The sequence below is a fragment of the Hylobates moloch genome, unplaced genomic scaffold (assembly GCF_009828535.3).
Source record: "Hylobates moloch isolate HMO894 unplaced genomic scaffold, HMol_V3 SCAFFOLD_4, whole genome shotgun sequence".
Classification (NCBI taxonomy): Eukaryota; Metazoa; Chordata; class Mammalia; order Primates; family Hylobatidae; genus Hylobates; species Hylobates moloch.
In genome coordinates this window covers 112,540,885-112,564,911 of record NW_026652279.1, presented here as the reverse complement: position 1 = coordinate 112,564,911, position 24,027 = coordinate 112,540,885, and the positions used below count along the sequence as shown (strand labels likewise).

The 24,027-nt window shown below is 37.1% G+C and overlaps 1 long non-coding RNA gene across 1 annotated transcript in view; it reads left to right on the top strand.

Moving 5' to 3' along the window:
• Positions 1-23,161, top strand: part of LOC116467298 (uncharacterized) — a 28,231-nt gene extending 5,070 nt beyond the window's left edge. The window contains exons 2-3 of the long non-coding RNA XR_004247758.2: positions 15,498-15,624; positions 22,890-23,161. This is a non-coding gene — a long non-coding RNA (uncharacterized LOC116467298). The remainder of the gene's footprint in view (positions 1-15,497; positions 15,625-22,889) is intronic.
• The last annotated feature ends 866 nt before the right edge of the window (positions 23,162-24,027 follow it).

Sequence of the window (24,027 nt, the reverse complement as noted above, 5' to 3'; positions counted from 1 at the left end):
GTAATTCACCACTATATTGTCAAAAAATAACAATGGCTTCACTGAGTACTAACTATGCTGAGCACTGCACTGAGCAGTTAACTCGAATGACCTCTTTCAGCCCTCCAACAGCATTAAGGTTAAGTATTATTGGGTCACCCACATTTTACAGAGGAAGAATGTAGAGTTGAGAGAGATCAAGTACCTGCCTATGATGACATGACTAGCAAGTGGCTGAGCAGGAATTCCAACCCAGGCCTTAGGACTCCAGAGATTGGGCTCTTCACCTTCCTTCCCTGCCTGGTGTCCCCATGCCTGGGACAAAATAATATGGAAACATAGCATGTGCTCAGCAAATATTTTTTGAGTAAATATTTATGCAGATAGCTAGGCAGTCATGGCTTGTGGTATTCCCAATTTTATAAATCAAAACAAATTGGTTACATCCAGTATATCATAAAATAGTCTGTGAATTACTTGCAGTACTAGTCTGTACTAGTTACACTAACAAGAGACAAGCAGGTGGTTCTTCAAATAAGAAGGGAGCAGCAACTTTAACACCTCTGAGTAGAAAATTTGAGACTCTTCTAAATGTTGGAAACAATATATGTTTGTTTTTTAGTAAAAAGAAAAAAAACTGGGTGGGGCACGGGAGAAGAATTCAGGGCCAAATAACCTTTAGCAATGCTTAGTGGTAATTAGAGCAGAGAGACATTGTATTAAAGGTAGTGGAAGAATATTTTCTCCTCTATATTATTAAAAATCTATAAGATTGCTTCTTTCGAAACAAAATTAAAATTGAAATCCATGTTTATCATCATTTTTCTCAGGAGAAAAGGTTGTTCTCTTCTACCAAATTTTCCTGCCATCAAATGCTCATCGAGTGACAATAGAGAGAGCACCATAGTCCTCAAGCATCAGATTGGGAGAAGAGTCCGCTCTCAAGAGCATCAACTATGTAGAAAAGGGACCAGTGAGTATGAGTAGCACTGAATCATTCTTTCTGGGAAGAATATTCCCTTTCTGTTCTCTCATAACCAACCCAACCTAAAATTGAACTGTACTTGGCAGTGTGACAAAAAGGCACACATAAACTTGTGAGATCTGCCCATCATAGGATAAGGATGACTGAAGCTATTGAGGAAGGAAAAAGGGCAGCCCCTGACACCTGGAAGCTGGCCTGGCTCTCACAGGCGAACCCTGTGATTCTCCCATTAGACATGAACCATCTCACAGAAAACCAGCCTCTGACCAGGCTACTTTGAGACCATGATTAAATAAGACCATTCATAACTTTGTCTAAGCACAGGCAAAAGCAAGTCACTGTGCCACCCATGAAGTACCAAACATCCTATCTCTTGGTCAAAATGAGTGCTACTTCTTTACCAATGATAACTTCATTCTCACTATAGTTTCCCCTTCCTATAAGAGTAAGTGAGATCTCCCATTACAGAATTGCTCCACTTTCTAACAGCATCCAATCTAGAGAGAATCCCTGCTGCCTTAGACTCTGCCTCAAATCACTCAATCAAAGCCCAAATCCCATAAGGTCCTTTCTAACACCCTCTTACTGAAACATCCATGATTTCTGTGATGTGTATTCTTCCTTGCTGCAACAAGTAATGACCCAAACTTGTTCAACTACAGGTGACTTCCTGGCTTCCTTGGCTGAAGAGTATTAATGCTATGTTTACACATTTCCATATGTGTTTGTGTGTGTATATAGTTATAAGTTGTAAATATATTTATATAAAATCAAGGTAGCAAGAAATTCAGGCAATTCAAGCTCCAAAGTATACTTTTCTGGCTGAAGTATCTGTAGAGATAGACTACCAGAATTAAATAAATCAGATAATCAGATAATTACACATTTTGCTGCCTGGCACCCTAGCAACCATCACACAATTCATATAATTTTAATAACTTGACGTCCTAGTTATTATCACCTAATTTGCTTTTACATATGCTATTAATATTTTCTACAATGCAGTGTGTTTGAGATTTTTTTTCCAGCTATGCATTTTTTAACATGATAATAAATGGAGAAACCAAAATTTAAAAAAATTGTTTTTTGAAGCAGGATATAAACTTTTATAGAAAATATGATCACCGGTAAAAAGAATAATAAGAATAAAAGGGTGGTTACTAAAGTCTAACCATAGTTGCACTTGAATCATTTCAACTGTGATATATTTTCTAAAATTTTTAGTATTTTTAATTTGATGGTGGAAATACTATTAATTTCTGGTTTCATTTTACCCTGTTCTTCCTCTTAGGTGCCTAAACAATGATATACTGATTCTCTTTTGGTAAATCTTAATTACTTTTACCAACAGTCTCTACAATTAAGAGGCTTAAGGAGACACATTACTAAAATCAAAGCTGTTCATATCTGCTGCTTTCTCACTATAAAATACTCTTCAAATAGTAATAAGATATTTTATTAATTCATTCTAACAAAACATCGGTAAAACAGGAAATGCAAGTACTAAATATGGTTTGTTGCTTGCCAAAGATTAACAAATTTTTCTGGTAATGTGAGCATTTCACCCAATGTTTTGCTTAAGAGCAAAAATAGGTAATATTGACTGAGTATTTAAAGAGAAAGTGTTGTAACTTCTACAGAATAATGTCAATTTCATGTTGACTTTTGCAATTATATTGATCATGCAAAAGCAACATTTCTGAAAACTTAGTCTTCTTCATTTGTTCACTAAATATCTCTAATTCTTTGATAATGTAATTCAATTAATAAACAGATTATCCTTTAAAAGTGCTTATAATTTCTCTATTTTTAGCATAAACATGCAGCACATTCTAAAAAATGCCTTTATCAAAACCTTTAGGCAGAGTAAATGAGTCTTTTGTATTTCTTATTAAGATTATACTAGAGGTGAAGACTGTAACAAAGCAAGCATCCTTTGTTCTGGATTTGGGAAGAAACCAGAGATCTAAAAAGGATTTAATATTGAGTTAAAATGTAAAAGGATTGCTCTGTACTTAAAGACTACAATATTCATTCTGTAGTAATTTCCATAGCAATGGCAGTAATTGATTAAATTGTGACTAAATTGACAAAAAAGTGGCAAGCCTATAATGAAATAGACTCTTTGTCACCTTCTTGTGGATGGGCACTCTCCAGACATATTGCTATCTACTTAAAATGTGGATTAAGATTTAAAAAATTAAGAAGTATGAACAAGCTATGGTGCAACATTTCTGGTTTCAGAGTTAAACACTGAGTTAAAAGGAGCTTTATAGCTGAATTGATGTTCACATTGCTCAGACCATAAGTATAGATTGGGACAAAGAAGGTATAAATTTGGGGATAGAAGAAAAAAATACTTTTTTTGTTTTTTATGCAATCTGAACAGTATTTTAAATAAATAACAGAGGTTAGGACAATGATTAAAAGGAGTGGCCAAATCTTTAGACATCCCTTGCTGAACTTTCGTGCATTTTTTGTTTGTTTGTTTGCTATTTTATGATGTCAATGTATTTGAAGTTGCCTCTGTTTCTTATTTCTAACATCAGATGTGTCTTCCATGAGCAAACATCCAAATGACATTCCTGTGGTAACCATGTACAACTCAGAAGTGACTTTCTACCATTTTTTCCAGAAATGATTTATTTAATAATAATCTAACTCTTGGGAGAAACAGAAGCTACTTTACATATGCTTCATATAACAATGTCCAGATCAAGCTATCATTTTTGGAGTCAGTACACAAAGGTATTGTTGACTTCATTAGGTGCAAGTAGCAGCCTGTCTTTCTGGCTATGTCGGAAATTTTCAGGTGGGAAATAAATGAGATGGCCCAAGTACATAACACTCCTGCCTCAGCAGCAGAGCCAACTCCACAGTTTAGTTTATTCACTAAATGTGGTAACTCCAGTAGGGGCGGGGTAACTGGGCCCATTGCACTGATCCTGTTACTTTTCTTCCTTAGTTTTATGTTGTAAACCAACTATCCCCAAGATTTATTTTCTGACCTTTTTTTAGTATTTCATTTTCCATGTTGGATAAATAAGTTCAGCAGAAGCACATGTTTTGATGATTTTGCCTAAATTAGTTATATTAGGACTATAAATTGTAAACAGAGACTCCTTTTTTTTTTTTTTTGACTTTCAATACACTCTTCTGGATGAATTCCTAGAAGTTAGTAGAGCTGTTGCTCTAATATCTTGTAGAGCCAGATGGGAATGGGCCCTGTAAGGAGAAAATGTAAAAAGAATAGCTACTTCAAAGGAGAGTGAGAAGTTTCTCATAAAAGACAGGACGTAACTTAAGAATGCACTAGAATCTCCTGTAAATTTGTATTTGATGCTTGGCCACTCTTTTTTTCTCTCTCTCTCATGATCTGGACCAATCTGAACTAGCTCATCAATATTTATTGATACCTACTTTGTGCCAGACACTGTTCTAGTTGCTTGAATTACATCCATAAATAAAACATATTAAAATACCTACCCTCCTGGAGTTTATATCTAGTAGACGGAGACAGACAAACAATACACATAATAAATACATTCTACAGTGTGATAGAAGGTGGCTGGTGCTGTGGAGGAAAGAAATACAGCATAAAAGGAGGTCCGTGAGAAAAAAGAGGAGGATCGCTATTTTAAATAACGTGGTCACGGTGGGCTTCATAAAGGAGCTAACATTCGAGCAAAGACTTGAAGGAAGAAAAGGAGTTAGGCGTGTGAATACCGGAGTGAAGAGTGTTCCAGGGAGAGGGAACAGCAGTGGAAAGGCACTGCAGCTGCAGCCTGCATGGCACGTTCAAGGACAGCAAAGGAGGCTGTGGACTGAATAAGAGGCAAAGGGTAGTAAGAGGTAAAGCTGGAGAAGTGAGGACCTCACATGCCATTGGCAGGGATGAAATGGGCTCCACCAAAGGGCTGGCCAAGGGGTGGCAAGAAAGCATAAGTGTGTATAAGAGAACAACTTAAATCATTACGCAGCCAAGGGCCAAAGCTAGAACAACTTCAGTTGCAGTGAAAACCTGAAAGAAGCCTAGCGTTTCTCAAAATGTTTTTACTGTAATCCACAGTCAGCAATACATTTTATAGGATGACTTTGCAGTCACACAAAAGATACACGCATTATTAAAACAAAGGTTTCATAAACCTATACATGTTGTACTCATTGTTTGCTAATATCTTTGGTACTATTCTAATCTATTAGGTTTCTTTTCTTTATTCAACCCTAATAAAATCTATTAAATTGATTTTATAACCTAGTAATGGCACTTCAAAAAGCATTGCTATAGGCAATGTGATCATTTTGGCTATACCCTAACTGGGTAACATAATCACATCATTGTCAACTCTGAGCACACTTTGGCTAAAAACCACATTGGGGGCTAATTACTTTAAACAGAGAACCATCATTAGCTCATTAATCAAAATACAATGTATATATAAGATATTCTGCTTTCCTGACAGCTGTCATTGTATAAAAATATTGTGTGGGCTGGGTTACCATGAGGAAATGTAAAACATGTGAAATTTGGGTACATCATTTCTGACAGGCAGCCAATAATTATGGTAGTTGGCTAAAGAGATTTTACTTCAAATAAACAAATGTTTAAGTTTCCATGAACACATAGACATGACCCTAATTAGTAGATTTACTAATAGATTTTTGTTCATTATCTCCAGACCAATCTTTAGATAATATTTGTTTTTAGAAAACAGGGAAAACTTTACAACTGTGTCCCAAAATATTTTGAGAGTTTCTTAAAATGTTTGAAAGCAGCACGATTTTATGAGTGTATAAGCATTGGTACTTTTCCAAACTGTTAAATTGCCCTTTCAAAACTCAAAATTCATTTTCAACTAGATTCTGGTTTTAGATATTTTTTTCTGCTGCAGAAAGTTCTTAGATTTATCATAGGATGGGTTCAAGTTTTATAATACAGTCATGTACTGCGTAATGACATTTCATCAACAACAAACTGCATATATGACAGCAGTCCTGAAGAATATAATATTGTATTTTTACTGTACCTTTTCTATGTTTGATATGTTTAGATACACAAAGACCATTGTGTTTCAATTGCCTACAGTATTCAGTATAGTAACATGCTGTACAGGTTCGTAGCCTAGGAGCAATAGGCTACACCATAGAGCCTAGGTATGTAGTAGGCTACACTATTTGGGTTTGTGTAAGTACACTCTGTGGTAATCACACAATGGTAAAATCACCTAATGATGCATTTCTCAGAATGTGTCCCTGTTGTTAAGTAACACATTACTGTAGATCCATTAGAGAAATCTTAAGAACATACTAAGTCTTAAGTATAAGAAAGTTCCAGAGTGATACATACACTGTGGTATGATTTACATAAAGAATATGAACACTTAAAAATGGTGCATATTGTATATGGAATTTATGTAGATATCCCATGACATAAACATGTATATGATATATATGTGTATACGAGATATGTTCATTATATATATTTCTGTGAATATACATATATATTATTTTTAAACTTGCCAGGAAAAAAAATGTCCCTGAATAGTCATCACTCTTTGGAAGGGAAAACAGGCAAAGGCATCATTCACCTATATCTATAATATTTCAAATTTTAAAACAAAATATTTAAAGCAAATGTGACAAAATTTGTCTCTACTTTCTGTATGTTTGAAGAAGAGCTTACTTCCTTATAGCCAGTGCTGTAGATGGCCATTTATTTTCAAACAGAGACCAGATATAAAACACAACACCATGTCCTTAACTTGTAAAGAAGATAAGCTGGGAATACATCTTTTTAAAAACAGCTATATGGCGTGGACACGGTTTTCAGCAAAGAAAGCCCTAGTTCCTGTTTTCACTTAGGATTGTGATAAAGGGAAGAGACTTGAGTGGCAGACAGATTTAGATTAGATATTAGAAATAACTTCATATCTCTGCAAGACACCTAAGACTGCCTGGGGATTTTGAGAACAAGAACTTTGCTGAAACAGCTTAGGATCTACCCTACTTGGAACCAGAAGAGATTATCAACATCCTAGCTGTCCTTTTAAATTTGAGATTCTGTCTGCCATTTCTATAGGCATGAAGATCTTAACTGATCTACTCAGAATCTACAGCAAGGCAGAAAGAATGCAGTGGAAGAGAACAAAAACAAACAGAACTTGGTCCTCAGCCATCAAGAGCCTGTTCTAACATTAGAAGCTAATGGTACTCTAACAGGATAGTGGCAGTGAAGGCCCTGGAGAGGGGAGGAAGGCAAAGAGGGCACCGCTTCACTTGTACTCTAGTTATTTCTATCCATCAATCAGTAAGCTTGTAGAGGAGCTTTCAACTTCCATATGTGCAAGATGCTCTGTAGAATGCATGTAAGAAAGAAAAACATCATTGCTTATTCTTTAACAGCTTACAATCAAATTTGAAAAGATCCACACATGAAATATTAAAAAAAAAAAACCATAACACAACAATTGGTAGCACAGTTGTGAAAGCAAGAAAAGGTAAGGACAATCAGTATGGGCTGGACTCATCATGAATGAGAAGGCATTTATAAAGAGCCCCATAGGATGAATGGAACTTGAACTGTCATGGAAGAGTTGGTTGAGAGGGCATTTCAGGTATAGGCTAAACATCGGCTAAAACCTGAGGGAGGAATACTCCTGAATACCAGAGCATGTTGTTAAATGGAAGCTTCTGGCTATAGCGCAGATATTTTAGAGAATACAGGAGGTGATGAAGTGAAATAGCTGAATAATTGGTGGTCACAGATTGCTTTTTATTTATTTATTTTTAAATTTTTAATTTTCGTGGGTACATAGGTGTATATATTTAGGGGGTATTTTGATACAGGCATGCAATGTGTAATAATCACATCAAGGTAAATGGAGTATCTATCACCTCAAGCATTTATCCTTTGTGCTACAAACAATCCAATCATCCTCTTTCAGTTGTTTTTAAATGTACAATAAAATCATTATTGACTATAGTGATGCTGTTGTGCTGTCAAATATTAGGTTTTATTCATTCTTTCCAACCATTGTTTTTGTACCCATTAACCATCACCACTCCCCGCCACCTCCACCACTACTATTCACAGCCTCTGGTAGCCATTCTTCTACTCTCTATCTCCATGAGTTCAATGATTTTAATTTTTAGCTTCCACAAATAAGTGAGAACATGCAAAGTTTGTCTTTCTGTGTCTGGCTTATTTCACTTAACATAATGACCTCTGGTTCCATCCATGTTGTTGCAAATGACAGGATCTCATTCTTGTTTATGGTTGAATAATGCTCCATTGTGTGCATGTACCACATTTTCTTTATCTATTCATCTGTCTATGGACACTTAGGTTGCTTCCAAATCCTGGCTATTGTGAATTGTGTTGCAATAAATATGGGAGTGCAGATATCTCTTTGATATACTGATTTCCTTTCTTTTGGGTCTATACTCAGCAGTGAGATTGCTGGATCATATGGCAGCTTTATTTATAGCTTTTTTGAGGAACCTCCAAGCTGTTCTCCATAGTGGTTGTACTAATTTACATTCTCACCAACAGTGTGTGAGTGTTCCCTTTTCTGCACATCCTCGCCAGCATTTGTTATTGCCTGTGTTTTGGATAAAAGCCACTTTAACTGGGGTGAAATGATATCTCATTGTAGTTTTGATTTGCATTTCTCTAATGATCATGATGTTGAGGACCTTTTCATACACCTGTTTGCCATTTGCATGTCTTCTTTCGAGAAATGTCTATTCAGATCTTTTGTCTATTTTTAAATTGTGTTATTAGATTTTTTTTTTTCTATAAAGTTGTTTGAGTGCCTTACATTTCCTGGTTATGAATTCCTTGTCAGTTGGGTAGTTTGCAAATATTTCTGTGGGTTTTCTCTTCATTCTGTTGATTGTTTTCTTTGCTGTGCAGAAGCTTTTTAACTTGATGTGATCTACAAAATGCTTTAAAAATCAGCCAGAGAATTCTAAATTTGAGGACAGAGAAAAGAAACATCTTTTCTTTCTACTTGTTCTTAAATAGGTCAAGGATATATTGAAAATGACATTTCAAAGACTTCTTTAGCAGCAACGTTCATAATTATTTCATATGGATTCTGTATAAAATAAAAGTTCATCTTGCTATTTATGCTTTTTTATATTAAAATATAGGGTGTTTTGTTAACTGACTACTTGATTATTTTAGAACACACTTAAGAAGCCTAAGTATAATCAGATAACCTCAATATCAGTAGGACAACTGATGCTGAACCTTAACTTGGAGCTTTAAACTCTTTTCCAAATGGTTTGTCCTTTAGATTTTCACTGCATCTAAGCACTGTGAGCTAGTTATTTCTCAGAAAACACCAGTAACAGTAATAACAGCTAATATGGCAAAAATAAGAAATTCAGATGACTTAACTATAGACTCTTAACAGTTTTATTTCAGATTCCCAATACAGTGTTTATATAATGCTCACGTGCCATTGAGAAGGGGTGCTGGAAATGAGTTTGCAGCCTCAGTATACCAGGACAGCAGGTCGAGCACAGAACTGAAGCCTTGGGCTCTGTCCTATCTCTAGGTCTAGTCTATTGCTTTCTTAGTCAAGTCATTTCCCCATTGTAGGTTTACCTAAAAAGAGCTCATTAAGCTGAATAAACTAAAAGAAAAAAAACACAACATTTTTCAGCTCAAACTTTATAAAACTACATTTGCTCATGTTTTGAGAGTTCCAGCATGAGCCTAGCTTGACATCGTGGGGCATAACAGGGCCTATTTTTCAGGTGGGTAGGAAAAGTCTAGTTGCATAATGATAGAATTATCTTGGGAGAATAACCCACTAAAAGAGTTGAGCTCACACCCTTGGGTCAACCACAATGCTCTAGCACTGGAAAAAGAGGACAACATTGAGTTATATTGTTTACTACTTAGAGCTTCTTCTGGCCCAGTCTCTGGGATTAGTAGTTAAATTCTAGGAAAATTTCAGAGACATTGGAGTACAAATTACTCATAAGACCACTTAAATTAATTAAGTAGTTTCACCTACGAGGAATCAAAATACCTGACTCAAGCTTGTGTATGCAATAAGAACATTTATCTACATAACTGGATTTCAAAGGTAGGGCAGCATTAGTTTCATCCTAAGACTGGTTCTCCTTGTGCTCGCAATTTGGCTGCCAGTGGCCATGGGGGATATATACTTCCTGGTTTACAATGTAACATGAAATATGAGTCCTTGTTTTTATTCTGCTTATTTCATCTCGGATTATGGTGCCCATCCCTGTACTAATCTCAGGGGATGGAAGACTGCCATTGGCTTCAACTAATTAGGTTCTATCACCAGTGATCCAGATATGGTCAGTTTCCTCTGAGGTATTTGGAAAATAGGTAGTTTTCTGAAAATTACTTTGGTTCTCTAAAGTACTAATGAATATTTTGCAGAAAATGAAAACCTTCCATGACTCTGACCCACTGGTGTCTGGGCTGGTGGGACAAGAGAGCATCTGCTGTTTGATGAAATAAATTTACGTTGAGGTCATCAGAGCAGGAGGTTGTTGACAAGCACGGATGTCTACAATAGTCTTGTAAGAGCTGAAAGTGTTACTGGCGGTGAATCTGTATAGGTCTGCAGCAACCACAATTCTTGCCTTCTCAGAAGAAAGAATTTGGCTCAGGGGCATAAGGCAGAGTGAGAGAGTGAGGCAAGTTTTAGAGCAGTGGTGAAAGTTTATTAAAAAGCTTTAGAGCAGGAATGAAAGGGAGTAAAGTACACTTGGAAGAGGGCCAAGCAGGCAACTTGGGAGATCAAGTGCACAGTTTGACCTTATGACTTTGAGTTTTATATGCTGACATACTTCCAGGGTCTTGGGTCCCTTCTCCCCTGATTCTTCCCTTGGGGTGGTCTGACCACTTGTGTGCTAGTGCTTGGGAGGGGCCGCATGCACAGTGTGTTTACTGGAGTTGTACACATGCTTACTTGAAGCGCTCTTCTCTTAACAGTTGATTGCTCCTAGAAGGTCATATACCAGTCAAACTCTGCGATTTTGCCTCTTAGTGTGCATGCTTGAACCCACTGGCCCAACTCCTGAGATCTTATCCAGAAGCTGATGATCACCAGTTTCAGGTGTTTTCTATCTATTGGGAGGCTGCCTTTCCCTGGCACCTGGGTTTCTCATTCACTGCTATTGACTTGGGCTGAAATTACATGTTCCATGCAGCTGGAAGGAAGTTGCCTAAGAAAAGCTATCAAACACATGTGAGGATTGGAGACTACAGCAAATGCACAGGTGATGAACCTGCTGGCTGGTTCAAGAAAATTCAAGAAATATATTTGGACAGACCTCTAGAGATTTGGCTAAAATAAAGAAGAGCAGACACTTAAAAAAAGTATTTTTTCTTTGATTCGTGGTATAATTTTAAATCATGAATCTAACCCATTTCTTGATAGGTGGGTTTGAACTGCAGAAATTCTAGTTCAACTTTTACCTCGTCTGATGGCATCATTTTAATGTTAATGCATGTTGATATATGTCTCCTTTCTTTAGCAATAGGACTTCCTTGAGCTGATTAGAGTAGCTGGGCCATCTGCAAAAACTCTACCTTAATGCGTCTACTTTAAAACCTTAAAAACCTTAATGCATCTACTTTGCATGTAAACAGGGAGCATGGCTGTGGCCTAACTGAATTTCAATGCCTGTAAGTGTGGTTTCCCGAAAAAGAAAATGAAACCCTTTCTCCATGTCTTTACAGCATGCATGCTTTTTTTTTTTTTTAAACTGTGCATCTGAGTCACACTGAACAACTCTCTTTCTACTCCAAAGGGGGAAAATAAGTTAAATTTATGTTTCATGCCTGTAAGGCATTTTAAAGTTAATCGGGCCCTTTGGGCCTAATTTAATTTGTGTAAGATTGCTGTTGATGATTAGAATAGCTATTTAAGATTTTTGTTAACAGTCTGTTACGTGGACTTAATTGAAGCACTCCAAAAGCAGTCTGTTCACTTTCCCCTGTCAAATTCAGGTTACAGAGCCTTCACAGATGTAAGTAGACATCAATACGAAAAGGGGATAGAACACAAATTAAAATCAGAAGTGTACTCAAACTGCCAGTGTTGAGCTTTGGTTAAAAACATCTGTCACATAAAAGCAAACACTCAGAGCCGTTACGTCTTGTAACAGTTGTCTTTACTTTTCATATCTTTGGCATTTTCATCATTTCATGTTAGTGCTGTCTTTGGAATTTTTCATACAAGTGATTGCTTTTTTAACATCACTGATTTCTCTACATAAACATTTGTAAGACTTTTGTCCCAACACTACAAAAAGAGAGAATACCAAGCAGAGCTGGAATTCGAATGGTCTCGTAGAATCTGAAAAATCGGCTGACCAATGCAGAGCACTTTAGCGAAGTGAATGTATTTGACTCATTCTGGCCAATATTAGATCAAATTCTCCTTTGATTTCTGCTACAAGGTTATTTTTCATCGTTTCAAAATTTACAGCTACCATTCTTATTTTACAGATGTCAGTGACCATAAGAAGCCCAGGTCTCCCTTCGGTACAATCAAGGAGATTTCAGGATGCTCTTGAGTCACTCTCCTGATATTTGTCATAAATCACATCTATTTTTTTCAGAGTTGATTTTATTTCTCTCATTACTTTGTTTCATAGCTTTTACAATTTCATTCCTTTATTCTGTTTTCATTTTCTGTTTTCCAGGCATTGTATTTCAAAACCATGGCCCTTCTATTTCCTCTTTCTTATGGTTTTTCTCTTCCGTGTTCACTTCTGCCTTCCTTAATTTTCTTTCCCTTCCTTTACTCTCATTTCTTTCACAGAGTGAGTGATTTCTGTGAAAACAAGGTAAGTGTCTCATGGGCTTCAGCTAAGGGTGCAACCACCAAAGGTAAGATCAAGAGACAATTGAGCTCCACCTCCCCCAGCGCCATGTTCCCCTGCCCAGGAAACACCACCTGCTTCCTATGTGGCTGGAGGGGTGGGGGCTGTGCACAGCAGTAAAGATGCTAGAAGATTACAGGCAGATATTTTGCAAATAATCTATTTTAAAGTTATTGATTCATATAAGTGGAATATAAGATTTACGTTGATCCTATTCCTTAAATCAGAAATGTCTAATGTTATACTGTTTTATGCAGTGGGTAATTTACATTAAGAAAAAGGATTTTTTTAAAAAAACTAATAGGAAAGCTTGTGGATCATCCCACCCCACCCCACTTTCTTTCTGGTCACCCCTGGCTGGTCACCACAACCTTCTGCTTTCTTATGCTGCCATTTGCACCATGCATGACATTATATCAGCTCTCTCTCTTTGTTCAGAACAAAATCCTTTTTATAGCAAAGTGGAGAAAATTCTCGATGCCATGAATGCTGAGTGAGACTTAAATACAAAGGCCCTGCAATCACATTTCCCCCCATAATTAATTATGTAATTATAAAGCTTTGTCAAGCCATTGTATTCCCCCTCAAATATATTTTAAAGAATTTTAAAGCTTTTGTTTCTACACCCCTGACAATAATGATAAAACACCCTTACCCCTCCCATTTCCATGTGTCTATCACCTTTTTAATAATACTCTTGACAAAAACATGAGATCACTGATATTAAAGTAGAAAGGTCTTGCAGCTTTTTTTCTAGTTACTTAGATTTGTGGAGCTCTAATTTGATTGTGGGCATCCTTTGTAAGACTTATTCCACCATCTCCTTTGGAGCTATACCAGCTGTGACTCCTGTTTTAAGAACTGTGTTCTCTTCTCTGTTGCAGACCTATGTTATATCTGCCTTAGTGCATGGGCTGCTGGTCAATGCTAATAGTTGGCTCTCAGGGAAAAAAGAAAAACCATCTGTGGCATCTGCCAATTTCTGTGGTGTAAATACTCTGAGCTCTGCCAATTTCAAGCCATTCATTTGACATTGCTGGACCCAAAGTTGGCAAGGGATGTGCACAATTGGCTTTTGCAAGCAAGTAAGAGCTGTCTTGGGGATTATTAAGCTACTCAAGAAGCATCTGCCTACTGGCACCCACTGCTTTTTTAATGTACTCTGGGAGGAGAGGGCATATAAAATAGTATTCTTGGCTTAAGGGGTTTACTGTCTAGTCAGGGAGAAAGAGCCCAAAGCAATGACCGGAGAAAGAGCCCAAAGCAATCACCAGAGAAAGCAGCGTGCAACAGTGATCCACAAACTCCACTGAAGGGATTCAGAGCAAAGCAAAGAAAGTGTGTTTAAAGGATGCAGAGGCTTTCATGACATGGAGGAAAAGGGAAAAGGCATTCCAGGCAAGGGAAGGCTGGAAGGTTGGAATAGGCATGGAGTGTTCTTAGAAAAGACAAAACAAAATCTCAGACTGTCTGATGACCCAAACAGGAAATTTTTGGTACTATGACAGAATATTCACTTCCCTCTTTACCAGGTACTTTCACACGCGTTTCTTTTGATCCTTCCTATAACTGTAGGAGATTGGTAAAATACAATAGGTGTTATTATTATTATTATTATATTCACTTAGCAAAAAAGTATACTTAGAAAAGTAAGAAAACTAAGGGAAGTTAAGGGCCCTTGTGGACCCCTTTAAGCCAGACTCAGAATGCTCTCTCCCCAGCTTATCGTACCCCAGTGTTATCACACCGCAGTCTGCTCTGAGGACCCTCATTAGGCAGTCCTCCCATACAGTAGCCTCTCAAACTGCAAGACTTTTCATTGCATGAGCAAGATCCATTTTTCCTTGCAATGAAACTGAAGAACTGCCTCAATAGCTTTACAAAGAAAAGCAAAGTCTATTTCTCTTCTAATGTCTGTCCTGAAAAGGGCTTTAGGGGCATGGTGCAGTGGAAAAGTCACTGAGCTGGGTATCAGAAGAGCTAGATTCAGGTTTGGGATCTGATTCAGGTTTGGGATGTGATGGAGAGCTGTGTGATATTAGGCAGATGGCTTAACACTTCTGGGTTTCCAGATGTCATACAGGAACTGATGAGTTTACTTGCATGGCCTCAAATGTTCCTTTTATCTATGAAAGGCTGCACTTCTAGATATACTAAAATGCCAATCTAGAACTTTATCATTACATGGGCCTCCAGAGAAGCCGGGGAGCCTAGAGGAGTTGAGTGTGTTGAAGGTTGAAGCACAGTTACCTTAAAAAATAATTTAATTGAAGTTCTTGGATATTACTTCCTGAAGATGGCCAAGATGGCTTTTTTTTTTTTTTTTTTGCCTGGGCTAGAATGCAGTGACATGAATATGGCTCACTGCAGCCTCAACCTCCCAGCCTCAAGCAGTCTTTCCACCTCAGCCTCCTGAGTAGCTAGGACTATAGGCATGTGCCACTGCACCCAGCTAATTTTTTCTTTAATTTTTTTTGTAGAGAGGGGGTCTCCCTATGTTGCCCAGGCTCAAGATGGCCTTCTAATGGAGCCAATATCTATATATTCATTCAACATATTGCAAATAAACTTTGGAAATAAACCAGTTATATGAAATAAAGAAGTAAATAAATTATTAAATAAATGGTCTTACTTTATTCTCTCTCCTCTGCAGGCTTCTGCAAAAGACTTGAGACAGCTCACAATGAAGTACTCTGTATTAGGCAGGGTGATATTGATTGCAAGTGACAGAAACCCAATCAGAAACTCACTGGAGTCATGAGGAACACTTATTGGCTCAGGTAACCTAACCCTTGAATGGACAGGGATGTATCTGGTTTGGGAGCAAATAGTACCAGGTGCTGAAGGTAGCTGTCTCAGACTCTGGTCTGTCTGTCTTTCTGTGTCACATTCTTTCACACCTTGGAGGTTGTGGCCATCTGGCTTATCACTGGTCAAGAAGATGCCTCCTTCATTAGTTCCTTGATTTCAATTTGAAATAATGCTAGTCAAAGACTCTGGCCTTTGGCAAACACCACGGCAATGGTCTGAGAGTGGCAGAAGGCAGAGGTTGACTGCATTACTAAAATGACAAGGTTGGAGTTGGGACAGGTGGGGAGAAGGGTTTATCTAAAAGAAGGTGCTGCTGCTATCAGAAGAGGGAGTGTTTGGGCTGGGGGGACAAAATAAAAGATGTCCACAACAGATACATAAATAGAATCATTAAATAAAGCTGGATGGGATGGAAATGAGCAGGGTTCGTTGTGTAAGAAAACCTAAATTAATTATGGTAGCTTCAGTTTAGCTCTCACATATGTGAAAGTCAAGGTAACACAGAGAAACATATCACTTATAAACAAAAGGAAGCAAACATTTTCCTATGTGTAAACTCTACTATGATACTTAAATAGGTTTACAGGAGTCATTCAGTGGACACACATCTTCCATAGTGATTTTCAAAAAAGATGCAAACAATTTTTATTCTGTCATATCTTATATCAAAAAATTATATTTAGAGCATAATATTAGCTCATATTTCTTTTAGGTCTTCATGGTGTATTTAGGATGATAAATAAGGTATATCTGGGGAGATAAATCCAGGTATATAGCTTTCAGATGATCAAACCTATTAGCATAACATCCAATTAATGGACTATTAATGATACCACATTTTTATCAATGTGTAAAGGTTATGTTTGCTCCCATTTTGAACTTTTTGTTCAGTGTAGAAGACTGGAATGATCATATTATGTGACACTGTGTTGAAGAGAGTCACTGAGAAAGAGGTAATGTCAAGTAACAGGGAAAGCAAGAAATGACTGGAACACACTGGGACTTTGCCATAAACATAAAAGACAGGCAGTCAGAACAGTAAAGCATTGTACTGAAATTGTTTGAGTACAAACTGTGTGACACTGTGACACTGTGATAGGGAAACCAAATAGTGTATTCATTGGCAATGTCTTTTATGGATACCAGGAGATATTGTTAGTCAGCTGTAGTGCAATTATTGTTGATTGGTGTATTCTTAATTCACTGAATCCTTTGAATTGTGCTACTCCAAGTTCTAGTAAATACTAGAAAGTATTTACTACTCAAGTATTCTAGTAAATACTAGAAAGCATCCAGCATATTCCAAAAGACCAAGAGTCGTTGACTCAGTAGACAATGAAAATTGTTACCTTAATTGAACTAACTTCAAACTGTATGTGCTGTATCTCTGGGGGCAGAGGGGAGAAGAGTGACTCCATCACAGTCAGATAGTTCCAAATGTATCTGTTGTGCATATTTGACTTGCACATAATTGCCTTTTAAAAGAAATTGTCTTTAACCCAAAACAAAACACCTTGAAAATCAGTCTTAGACTGTTGCTTTTATTTTTCTAATATCTCTTAGTATTCCCACACTTTCAAAATTGTTCTATTAAGGAAATTCTCAAACATCCAAAAGTAGAAAGACAGTATAATGAACCTCATTTACACAATATTCAAATTCAACAATTTTTAACATTTTTCTTGGTTTTTAACAAATATTTCACAGAACTGATCCAAAGGAATTTTTTTACACATAATGTCGCCATAGAATGTTAGGCTCTTTTTATATTAAAAAAACCTGATTATAAATATTTGCACATTTATAAGAGGAGTGTTCAGGAATTTGACAGGGCACACCTAGAACCACCGGGGTCATGCTCAGGACCCACCAGGTACACCAAAGACCCACCAAGCACAGGTCCAGCCCCAGTTGTCCATCTTGCTTTATCTATTATTCACCGTTTTTGATGTCATATTGTTTTATCCATAATTACGTCAGTAGTATATAAATCTAACAGATGAGCATTTTTAAAAACTACAAACCCATTTCATGATCATACCTGACAAAATTAACATTAATTCTATTATTTCACCTATTATGCAGTCCATGTTCAAATGTCCCCGATTTTCTCAAATATATTTTACAGTCCTGTTGAAATCACAGAGTAAATTCCACAAATTGCATGTGGTTGAAATGTCTCTTAGGTATTTTCTAATCTATGAAAGTTCCCACTTCTCCACTTTTAGCCATTTTTTTGTTTGTTGAAGACATTTGTTCCTTTGTCCTGTAGAACTTCCGGCATGCCAGATTTTGCTGATCGCATTCTCATTCAACCCATTAATCTAATAACTTGTTCATTTGTATTTTTCATGAGCTTGCTGCCTGAGTGTGAAGCTTGCTTAGATTCAGATGCATTTATTTTGGCAAATACTCCATAGGAACTATCGTGTGCTTCCGATTGCATTCCATCAGGCGGCACGTGAGGTCTCGTGGTCCCATTTTTAGTACTGTTAACATTGATCAAGGGTTAGGTGTTGTCATCTAATCTACCCTTTCACTAGTGTTTTCCTGAGCCTCTGACAGATGCTTCATTGAAAATGAGGTCTGGCGTGCCCATCCAGTGGAACCATTTTGAGATTTTTATTGATTCTTAAATGTCTTTTCTCATGGAAGCCTTCCATGTCATCCAATTAAAATGGCAACTCCCCCCTCTCTATTGGCTTTCTCTGTTTTTTATCTTCCTCCATAGAATGTATTAGTATTTCAGTCTTCTATAAACACATTACTTATTTCCCCCAACCATTGTGTATGCTCCACAAAGACAAGGATTCTTTTTTTTTTTAATTAGTAGACTTTATTTTTTAGATCAGTTTTAGTTTTAGAGAAAAATTGAGTAGAAAGTACATAGAGTTTCCTTATATGCCCTTTCCCATCTCACCCTAACCCCCCTAAATTTCCCTTATTATTAATATCTCGCATTAGTGTGGTACATTTGCTACAACTGATGAACCAATCTTTATGCATTATTATTCACATAAGTTTACTCTTTGTTTCGTACAGTCTTACGGGTTTTGACAAATGTATAATGTCGTATATCCATATTACAGGATCACATAGATAATCCTAAAAAATCCCCTAAGCTCCACCTATTCATCCCTCCTCCCTCCATCCCTGAACCACTGGCAACTTCTGATCTTTTCACTGTCTCTATAGTTTTGCCTTTTCTAGAATGTCTTACAGTTGGAATCATACAGCATGTTGTCTTTTCAGACAGGCCTCTTTCACTTAGCAATATGCCTTTAAATTTCCTCCACCTCCTTTTGTGGCTTGACAGCTAATTTCTTTTCTTTACCACATAATATTGTATTGTCTGGATATATCACAATTTAGTTATTCATTCACCTACTGAAGCCATCTTGGTTGCCTCTAAGTTTTGGTAGTGATGAATAAAGCTGCTATCAACATTTGTGTGCAGGGTTTTTTGTGGACACACATTTTCAACTCATTTGGATAGACACCAAAGAGTGTAATTGCTGGATTGTGTGGTAAGACTACGCTTAGCTTGTAAGAAACTGCTAGACTGCTTTCCAAAGTGGCTGTACCATTTTGCACTCCTACCAGCAATGAATAAGAGTTCCTGCTGCTCCACATCCTCACCACCTTTAGTGAAGTTTCTGTTTTGATCTTTTGCCCATTTTTAAGTTGCATCGTTTGCTTTCTTAATGCTGTTTTAAGAGTTCTCTGCATATTTTCGATATAAGACCTCTATAAGATGTGTTTTGTAAATATTGTCTTCCACTTTGTGACTTGTCTTTTCATTCTTTTAAGTAGAAGTTTTAAAAAATCTGTTTTGTTTTCTGTCTTATCTCAAGTGCCTAGAACAGTGCCTAGTTATAATAGCTGGTCAATCTAGTGAGTGCTTGCTGAAAGTGGTCTATATGCCTTAGGTACAGCTAAGAACAAAGTTGACACTTGATTGTAATAACTAAAGAGCTGATCCAATTGGAGGACTATTTCACTCTTCACAGAATTAAAGCTTTCATTGATCAACAGCTCTGATTTTATCAAAACATTCATAAAATTGAAAGTCTTTCTTTCAAATTGGAGGTAGTCTTAAAATAATCTGATTTATTTTACAGTTAAGACCCTGAGACCTATTCACAGAATGTCAGTCTCTGCTCTCCCAATGACCACTTAAGGCCTAACAAAATGACTCTCAAAGGCCGGGCGCGGTGGCTCACGCTTGTAATCCCAGCACTTTGGGAGGCCGAGGCGGGCGGATCACGAGGTCAGGAGATCGCGACCATGGTGAAACCCCGTCTCTACTAAAAATTAGCCGGGCATGGTGGCGGGCACCTGTAGTCCCAGCTACTCGGACAGGGTGAGGCAGGAGAATGGCGTGAACCTGGGAGGCAGAGCTTGCAGTGAGCCGAGATCGCGCCACTGCACTCCAGCCTGGGTGACAGAGCGAGACTCCGTCTCAAAAAAAAAAAAAAATGACTCTCAAGTTCTTATTTCTCTGAGACATATTCTCTAATATTTTCTTTTAGGGTTAAATAATTAAGTATTCAGACATAGAAAAGTACAAAAATAATCACATATTCCTATCTTCACCGTATCGTAATATTGAACTGATTTTTACATTTTGTCATGTTTGTTTTGACTCTCTCTCATTCTCTCTCTCCTCCTCCCATCTTTCTTGGAATAAATATTAAAGGAACGACTGAAGCCTCAGATACCTCATCCCTACCTCCGTCTCTACCTCCATTTTCCCTCATTAGTACCCATGATGGTGAAATTGATGTATAATTCCCATGCAAGTGTTTGCAATTTTTAGTGTATCTATATATACATAACTAGCATATTGCTTTTTGTGTGTTTACAAAATGACACAAATATTGTATTAATACTAATCAGATCATTCTGGGTGGTAGACACTGTGGTGTGGCCCACCAGATCTTCAGGACAAGGCACTTGCTCCCTCATTTGGAGATGTAAGCTTAGAATAGCTTCCAGTTGAATCTCTCACCAAGAATTCCCTTTGGCCATAAGCCTTGCCCAAAGTCACACACCCTCCCTATGAGCATCCACTGACCGTTGGCTGGGAGAGGGGATAGGGCATTTATGACATTGGAGTAGGGAAGTATTTATTAAATAAGATTTTAAAATATAAATCACAAAACGAAAATGAACTTGAATATCTTAAAATTTAAAAAATAACTCTGCACAATAAATGAAATTATATAGTGAAAAAGCAAGATACAAACTAGTATATTTGCATAGCACGTACAGTTATTAGTAAATAAACAATTCCTATCCCTTCTTCAATAGGAAGATCTGGCCTTCTTTCCTCAACTCAGGGCTACTCTAAAGGGAGATCCCAGCTCCAGAGCTCCCCACAGGCTTGACTGAAGCCTCTGCTGCAACTGCACTGTGGTTTAACTTCTCCCTCTGCCAGTCTCGCTTTCCTCACTCCTTGCAGGGTTTTGTTTTGTTGTTGTTCTTGTTGTTTTGTTTTGTTGTTGTTGTTGAGACAAGGTCTTTCTCTGTCACCTAGGCTGGAGTGTACTGGTGCAATCTCGACTTACTGCAACCTCCACCTCTCAGGCTCAAGCAATCCTCCCACCTCAACTTCCCAAGTAGCTGGGACCACAAGCGTTTGCCACCATGCAATGGCTAGTTTTAAATTTTTTGTAGAGATGTGGTTGCACAGTGTTGCCAGGCTTATCTCAAACTCCTGGGCTCAAGCTATTCACCCACCTCAGCTTCTTAAGGTGCTGGGATTACAGGCATGAGCCACTGTGCCCAGCTTCTTGCAGGTGTTAATCCTGAAGACACTCCCTAATAAACTTTCTGTATGCTTCTCATGGTCACAGGGTCTGTTTCCTAGGGAATCTGAGCAGTGGCATTCTGCAACTTGCTTTTAACACAGATCATTTTCTAAGGATTTTTCCATGTTGACTTGTATCTAGTACCCTTATTCTAACTGCTACATGGTATTCTATTCTACGGTAAGCCATACTTTATTTATCTAGTCACTCATCAAGTTAGGTTGTTAGTCTTTTTACATACTTACAAAAGTGGTACAATGAATGCCTGTGTCTATTTCCATTTTACACACACTGGAGACATTCCCCAGGATCTGTAACTAGAAGTGGAACAACCTAGATTGTATGTTATGTGTGTTACCATCTTTATTAAGTAATGCTAAATTGTTTGCCAAAGTGATTATAGAAATTTACTCTTTAGTAATGATTTTTAAGAGCTCTTCTTCTCCCACATTCTCACCAATATTCTGTGTGGTGACATTGAAATGTTCTCTTTGCCACGTCAATGAGTGTAAAGTGTCAACTTAATGTTGTTTTAGTTTTAATTTATCTGACAGCTAATGAGATTAACCAATTTTTCACGTTTATTGGTTATTCAAGTTTCTCCTATAAATTGCCTACTCACATTATTTGCTCATTTAAAAAATTAGGTTATTACATTTTCTCATTAATTTGTTGGAATTGTTTATATACTAATAATTGTATGTGCTATGTAATATGCAAATATACTAGTTTGTATCTTGCTTTTTTACTATATGATTTCATTTATTGTGCAGAGGTATGCTTTAAATTTTAAGATATTCAAGTTCATTTTCTTTTTGTGGTTTATGTTTTAAAATCTTATGTAATAAGTACTTCCCCACTCCAATGTCATAAAGATATTATTTTCTTTCTTCAGAACTTTTACAATATTGCTTTTTTTTTTTTTTTACATTTAGGTCTTTTATCTATCTGAATAGCCCGTTTATCCAAGACTACTAATTTCTTTTCTTTTCTTTTTTTTTTTGAGACAGAGTCTTGCTCTGTCACCCAGGTTGGTGTTCAGTGGTGCAATCTGGGCTCACTGCAAACTCCGCCTCCTGGGTTCTAGCAAGTCTCCTGCCTCAGCCTCCCAAGTAGCTGTGATTCTAGGCATGCACCACCACACTCAACTAATTTTTGTAATTTTTAGTAGAGACAGGATTTCCCCATATTGGCCAGCCTGGTCTTGAACTCCTGGCCTCAAGTAATCTGCCTGCCTTGGTCTCCCAAAGTGCCGAAATTACAGGTGTGAGCCACCACACTTGGCCAAGACTACTAATTTCTAATGCTGCTTCTGTCATATACCACATGTGTATATATTAAAGTTGTTAAGTTTCTAGACTTGTCTTTGGTGTTCTGAAGTTTCACTATATGTCTAGCTATGATCTTTTTTTTTGTTCAAGAGTAAAGGCAAAATAGACCTTCAGAGAAATAAAGTCTGGGAAATTGACTAGCTCCTCACTGAAAGAACTACTAAAGGATGTACTTATGGAAGAAGAAAATTACAAAATGAAAGAACTGGGATGCAAGAAGTAATGGTGAGCATGGAGTTTGGCAAAGATTCAAGTAAAACAAAGCAAGGACTGAGTATATAAAATCATAATCATAACAAATTTTGACTATTATATGTAACAGCCAATCTCTTAACTGGATCATAATAGTCAAGAAAGCGAAAGGCAGAAAAAATGACAAAAAGAATAATTAGAATGTTAATAAGAAGAGTAACAGGATTTTGAAAAATTTGTGCTGGTTGATATCAACTTTTGGCACTTTTCTCTTTTTCTATACTGTTAACATAATTAATGAAAAAATAATTCATACTTCAAAAAATTTAAGAAGTTGCACATATTTTCAGTTTGAAATAGTATAAGCATTTTACAGATGTTATTTTAAGCTTTAAAAGTGAGTAAAATTAATAACCAAATGGTGGAAGCAACCCAAGTATCCATCAATAGATGAATGAATAAACAAAAGGTAGTATGTTTATACAATGGAATATTATTCAGCCTTAGAAAGGAAATTATGACACATGCTACAACATGGGTGAGCCTTAAGGACATTATGCTAAGTGAACTAGACCAGTCACAAAAGGGCAAATACTATAGTATCCACTTATATGAGGTAACTACAGTAATGAAATCATCGAGACAGAAAGTAGAATGGTGGTTACCAGGAGCAGGGGTAGGGGAAAATGATAGTTATTGTTTAGTAGGTACAGAGTTACAGTTTTGCAAGAAGAAAAAGTTCTGGAAATGGATGGTCGTGATTGGTGCACAGCAATGTAAATGTACTAAATGTCACTGAACTGTACACTTAAAAATGGTTAAGGTGGTTCTTTTTTTGTTATATGTATTTTTAACTTTAAAAATAATACTTTTAAAATGTGAGAAAAATTATCCTTGAATCTGTTTTATGTTAGTGAGTGAAAGCATCTCTAAGAAGCGAGTCAATTACTTTGTCAAGGCAGTCCCCAGCCTTTTTGGCACCAGGGACCTGTTTCGCGGAAAACAATTTTTTCATGGATTGGGTGGGGGGCGGCGG